The sequence below is a fragment of the Mus caroli genome, chromosome 2 (assembly GCF_900094665.2).
Source record: "Mus caroli chromosome 2, CAROLI_EIJ_v1.1, whole genome shotgun sequence".
Taxonomy (NCBI): domain Eukaryota; kingdom Metazoa; phylum Chordata; class Mammalia; order Rodentia; family Muridae; genus Mus; species Mus caroli.
The window spans coordinates 11038669-11045038 of NC_034571.1; the positions used below are offsets into that span (position 1 = coordinate 11038669).

The 6370-nt window shown below is 37.4% G+C and overlaps 1 protein-coding gene across 4 annotated transcripts in view; it reads left to right on the plus strand.

Moving 5' to 3' along the window:
* Positions 1-6370, plus strand: part of Slc39a12 (solute carrier family 39 member 12) — a 104103-nt gene that overhangs the window by 53967 nt on the left and 43766 nt on the right. The window lies entirely within an intron of this gene.

Here is a 6370-nt window from a genome sequence, read left to right on the forward strand (position 1 = left end):
AGGCTGGCCTCGAACTCAGAAATCCGCCTGCCTCTGCCTCCCGAGTGCTGGGATTAAAGGCGTGCGCCACCACGCCCGGCTCTCATTCTAATTCTTAAGCAAAAGCATATAGGGACAGGACAAAGAGGGATAGTACACAAGTATAAATTTATAAACATGAATACGGGTTGAAGTTCAAGGCTAAGCTGTATGTGAAGAGATGCTGGAAACACGTGTAATATACACACAGCAGTGAAATTTAGCAGGAGATTGCAGATCTAATGTTAACTCAGAGAGGAACATAAAAGAGTTCCTTTAAAAATATTTTTAAAGCTGACCATGGTGGTGCACACCTGTAACCCTAGGACTGCATAGATAGATAGAAGCAAGTGGACCTCCTTGAGTTTAAAGCCAGTCTGGTATATATAGTGAAAGTTTATCTCAGAAAAACAAAATGATGATGATGATAATTTCTAGTTAATGAAATAAAAATTATTTTAAAGCCTTGTTATATTTATTGTTCAGGTACATTAAAATTTGATATGAAAGAGGATAACTTGAGGCTAGGATTAGTTTGAAAAATCATATTCCTGTCGGCTTTATTGCTTGGGTTGGTATAAGGGGTCTGGAACACCAGCCTATATGGAAGCAAGTATCTGAGGTTGACTTTGTGAGTTTTGAACTGCCTGCACACTCCACACTCTGACATAGCCACAATTCAATTTTCATAGGATTAAAAGAAAATTTTGAATTAGTAATAGACTGTTTTATGGGTTTGATTTTCTTCCTACTTTTCTTTTTAATAGCTGAGTAGTACTCCATTGTGTAAATGTACCACATTTTCTGCATCCATTCCTCTGTTTAGGGGCATCTGTGTTCTTTCCAGCTTCTGGCTATTATAAATAAGGCTGCTATGAACATAGTGGAGCATGTGTCCTTATTACCGGTTGGAACATCTTCTGGATATATGCCCAGGAGAGGTATTGCCGGATCCTCAGGTAGTACTATGTCCATTTTTGCTGAGGAACCTCCAGACTGATTTCCAGAGTGGTTGTACAAGCTTGCAATCCTATCAACAATGGAAGAGTGTTCCTCTTTCTCCACATCCTCGCCAGCATCTGCTGTCACCTGAGCTTTTGATCTTAGCCATTCTGACTGGTGTGAGGTGTAATCTCAGGGTTGTTTTGATATCCATTTCCCTGATGATTAAGGATACTGAACATTTTTTTAGATACTTCTCAGCCATTATGTATTCATCAGTTGAAAATTCTTTGTTTAGCTCTGTACCCCATATTTAAACAGGGTTGTTTGGATACCTGGAGTTCAACTTCTTGAATTCTTTATATATATTGGATATTAGCCCCCTATCAGATTTAGGATAAGTAAAGATCTTTTCCCAATCTGTTGGTTGCCTTTTGGTCTTATTGACAGTGTCCTTTGCCTTACAGAAGCTTTGCAATTTTATCAGGTCCCATTTGTCCATTCTTGATCTTACAGCACAAGCCCTTGGTGTTCTGTTCAGGAATCTTTCCCCTGTGCCCATATCTTTGAGGCTCTTCCTGACTTTCTCCTCTATAAGTTTGAGTGTCTTTGGTTTTATGGGGAGTTCTTTAATTCACATAGACTTGAGCTTAGTACAAGGAGTTAAGAATGGATCGATTCGCATTCTTCTATATGCCAACTGCCAGTTGTGCCAGCACCATTTGTTGAAGATGTTGTCTTCTTTCCACTGGATGGTTTTAGCTCCTTTGTCAAAGATCAAGTGACCATAGGTGTGTGGGTTCAATTACAGGTCTTCAATTCTGTCACTGTACCAGTACCATGCAGTTTTTATCACTATTGCTCTGTAGTACAGCTTGAGGTGAGGCATGGAGGTTTCATCAGAGGTTCTTTTATTGTTGAGAATAGTTTTTCTATCATAGGATTTTTGTTATTACAGATGAATTTGCAAATTTCATTTTCTAACTCTGTAAAGAATTGAGTTGGAATTTTGATGGGGCTCGAATTGAATCTGTAGATTGTTTTTGGCAAGATAGCTAGTTTGACTATGTTATTCCTGCCAATCCATGAGCATGGGAGATCTTTCCATCTTCTGAGATCTTTATTTTCTTTCCTTAGAGACTCGAAGTTCTTATCATACAGATCTTTCACTTCCTTTGTTAGTGTCACACCAATGCATTTCATATTATTTGTGACTATTGTGAAGGGTGTTGTTTCCCTAATTTCTTTCTCAGACTGTTTATCCTTTCTGTAGAAAAAGGCCCCTGATTTGTTTGAATCAACTTTATACCCAGCTACTTCACTGAAGTTGTTTTTCAGGTTTAGGAGTTATCTGGTGGAATTTTTAGGGTCACTTATATATACTATCATATCATCTGGAAACAGTGATATTTTGACATCTTCCTTTCCAATTAGTATTCCTTTGATGTCTTTTTGTTGTCTAATTGCTCTGGCTAGGACTTCAAGTACTATATTGAATATGTAGGAGAGAGTGGGTAGCCTTGTCTAGTTCCTGCTTTTAGTGAGATTACTTCCAATTTCTCTCCATTTAATTTGATGTTGGCTACTGGTTTGCTGTAGATTGATTTTATTATATTTAGGTATGGACCTTGAATTCCTGAACTTTCCAAGACTTTTATCATGAAGGGGTGTTGGACTTTATCGAATGCATTCTCAGCATCACAGGAGATGATCATGTGACTATTATCTTTGAGTTTGTTTATATAGTAGATTACCTTGATGGATTTCTGTATATAGAAAGTAAGTAGTTTGAATTCCTAGGATGAAGCCTACTTGATTATGATGGATGATCATTTTGGTGTGTTCTTGGATTCGGTTTATGAGAATTTTATTGAGTATTTTGTATTGATATTCATAAGGGAAATTGGTGTGAAATTCTCTTTCTTTGTTGGGTCTTTGTGTGGTTTAGGTATTAGAGTAATTGTGGCTTCACAGAATGAATTAGGTAGAGTTACTTCTGTTTATATTTTGTGAAAAACTTGAGGAGTATTGGAATTAGGTGTTCTTTGAAGGTCTGATAGAACTCTGCAATAAATCCATATCTTCCTGGGCTTCTTTTGGTTGGGAGACTATTAATGACTGTTTCTATTTCTTTAGGGGATATGGAACTGTTTAGATCTTTAATCTGATCCAGATTTAACTTTGGTACCTGATATATGTCTAGAAAATTGTCCATGCCATCCAGGTTTTCCAGTTTTGTTGAGTATAGGCTTTTATAGTAGCATCTTTTTTTTTTTTTTTTTTTAATTTTCTCAGATTCTGTTGTTATGTCTCCCTTTTCATTTCTGGTTTTGTTAATTAGGATACAGACCCTGTGCTCTCTAGTTAGTCTGGCTAAGGGTTTATCTATCTTGTGGATTTTCTCAAAGAACCAGCTCCTGGTTTGGTTGATTCTTTGTATAGTTCTTTTTGTTTCCACTTGTTTGATTTCAGCCTTGAGTTTGATTATTTCCTGCCTTCTACTCTTTTTGGGTCTATTTGCTTCATTTTGTTCTATAGCTTTCAGTTTTGCTGTCAAGCTGCTAGTGTATGCTCTCTCCAGTTTCCTTTTGGAGGCACTCAGAGCTATGAGTTTTCCTCTTAGGACTGCTTTCATTGTGTCCCATAAGTTTGGGTATGGTGTGGCTTCATTTTCATTCAACTCTAAAACATCTTAAATTTCTTTCTTTATTTCTTCCTTAACCAAGTTTTCCAAGTGTTTTTCATCTTCGAATTATGTGGGCTTCTTATTATTTATGTTGTTAATGAAGATCAGTTTTAGTCTGTGGTGATCTGATAGGGTGCATGGGATAATTTCAATATTTTTGTATCTGTTGAGGCATGTTTGGTGACCAATTACATGGTCAGTTTTGGAAAAGGTACCATGAGGTGTTGAGAAGAAGGTGTATCCTTTTGTTTTAGGATGAAATGTTCTATAGATATTTGTTAAATCCTATTGTTTCATAACTTCTGTTAGTTTCACTGTGTCTCTGTTCAGTTTTGGTTTCCATGGTATGTCCATGGTGAAAGTGGGGTGTTGAAGTCTCCCACTATTACTGTGTAATGTGTGCTTTGAGTGTTAGCGAAGTTTCTTTAATGAATGTGGATGCCCTTGCATTTGGAGCATAGATGTTCAGAAGTGAGGGATCATCTTGGTAAATTTTACCTCTGATGATTAAGAAGTTTCTCTCCTTATCTTTTTTATTTATTTATTTTTTGATAACTTTAGGTTGAAAGTCAAATTTATTCGATATTAGAATGGCTACTCCAGCTTGTTTCTTCAGACAATTTGCTTGGAAATTTGTTTTCCAGCCTTTTACTCTAAGGTAATGTCTAGCTTTGTTCCTGAGGTAGGTTTTTTTTGTATGCAGCAAAAAGTTGGGTCCTGTTTATGTATTCAGTCTGTTAGTCTATGTCTTTTTATTGGGGAATTGCATCTATTGATATTAAGAGATATTAAGAAAAAGTATTTGTTGCTTCCTGTTATTTTTTGTTGCTAGAGTTGTGATTCTGTTCTTGCAGCTGTCTTCTTTTAGGTTTGTTGAAGGATTACTTTCTTGCTTTTTCCAGGACCTAGTATCACTCTTTGTGTTGGGGTTTTCCCTTTATTATCCTTTGAAGGGCTGGATTTGTGGAAAGATATTGTCTGAATTTGATTTTGTCATGGACTATCTTGATTTCTCCATATATAGTAATTGAGAGTTTTGCTGGGTATATTAGCCTGGGCTGCCATTTGTGTTCTCTTAGGCTCTGTGTGATATCTGCCCAGGATCTTCTTGCTTTCATAGTCTCTGGGGAGAAGTCAGGTGTAATTCTCATAGGTCTGCCTTTATATGTTACTTGGCCTTTATCCCTTACTGCTTTTATTATTCTGTCTTTGTTTAATGAGTTTGGTGTTTTGATTATTATGTGACAGGAGGAATTTCTCTTCTGGTCCAGTCTATTTGGAGTTCTATAGGCTTCTTTTATATTCATGGGCATCTCTTTCTTTAGGTTAGGGAAGTTTTCTTCTATAATTTTGTTGAAGATATTTACTGGCCCTTTAAGTTGGAAATCTTCCTTCTCGTCTATACCTATTATCCTTAGGTTTGATTTTTCTTATTGTGTCCTGGATTTCCTAGGTGTTTTGGGTTAGGATCTTTTTGCATTTCCATTTTCTTTGTTGTTTCAATCTTTTTCATGGTATCTTGTCTAACTGAGATTCTCTCTTATTTCTCTTGTATTCTGTTGGTTATGCTTGCATCAATGGCTCCTCATTTCTTTCCTAGGTTTTCTATTTCCAAAGTGACCCCCCCTTGTGATTTCTTTATTGTTTCTACTTCCATTTTTAGATCCTGCATGATTTTGTTCAATTCTTACACCTGTTTGGATATGTTCTCCTGTATTTCTTTAAGGGAGTTATTTATTTTCTTTTTATAATCCTCCATCATCATCATGAGAAGTAACTTTAGATGCATATCTTGCTTTTCTAGTGTGATGGTGAATCTAGGATTTGCTATGGTTAGAGAGTTGGTTCTGATGATGCCAAGTAACCTTGGTTTTTGTAGCTTCTGTTCTTTTTTATTGTAATTAGGTATTTTCTTCATTTACATTTCCTATTCTATCCCAAAAGTCCCCCATACCCTCCCTCCCACTCCCCTACCCACTCACTCCCACTTCTTGGTCATGGAGTTCCTCTGTAATGAGGCATATAAAGTTTGCAAGACCAATGGATATTTCTTTCCAATGATGGCTGACTAGGCCATCTTCTGATACATATGCAGCTAGAAACATGTGCTCTGGGGGAGGGGGTGCTATTAGTTCATATTGTTGTTCCACCTATAGGGTTGCAGACCCCTTTAGCTCCTTGGGTACTTTCTCAAGCTCCACCATTGGGGGGCCCTGTGATCCACCCAAGAGCTGACTGTGAGCATCCACTTCTGCGTTTGCTAGGCCCCGGCATTGTCTCACAAGAGACAGCTATATCTGGGACCTTTCAGCAAAATCTTGCTAGTGTATGAAATGGTGTCAGCATTTGGAGGCTGATTATGGGATGGATCCCCCAGTATGGCAGTCTCTAAATGGTCCATCCTTTCATCTCAGCTCCATACATTGTCACTGTAACTCCTTCCATGGGTGTTTTGTTCCCAATTCTAAGAAGGGGCAAAGTGTCCACATTTTGGAGTTTGTTCTTCTTGAGTTTCATGTGTTTTGCAGATTGTATCTTGTATCTTGGTATTCTAAGTCTCTGGGCTAATATTCACTTATCAGTGAGTACATATCATGTGAGTTCTTTTGTGATTGGGTTACCTCACTGAGGATGATGCCCTCCAGGTCCATCCATTTGCCTAGGAATTTCATAAATTCATTCTTTTTAATAGCTGAGTAGTACTCCATTGTGTAAATGTACCAC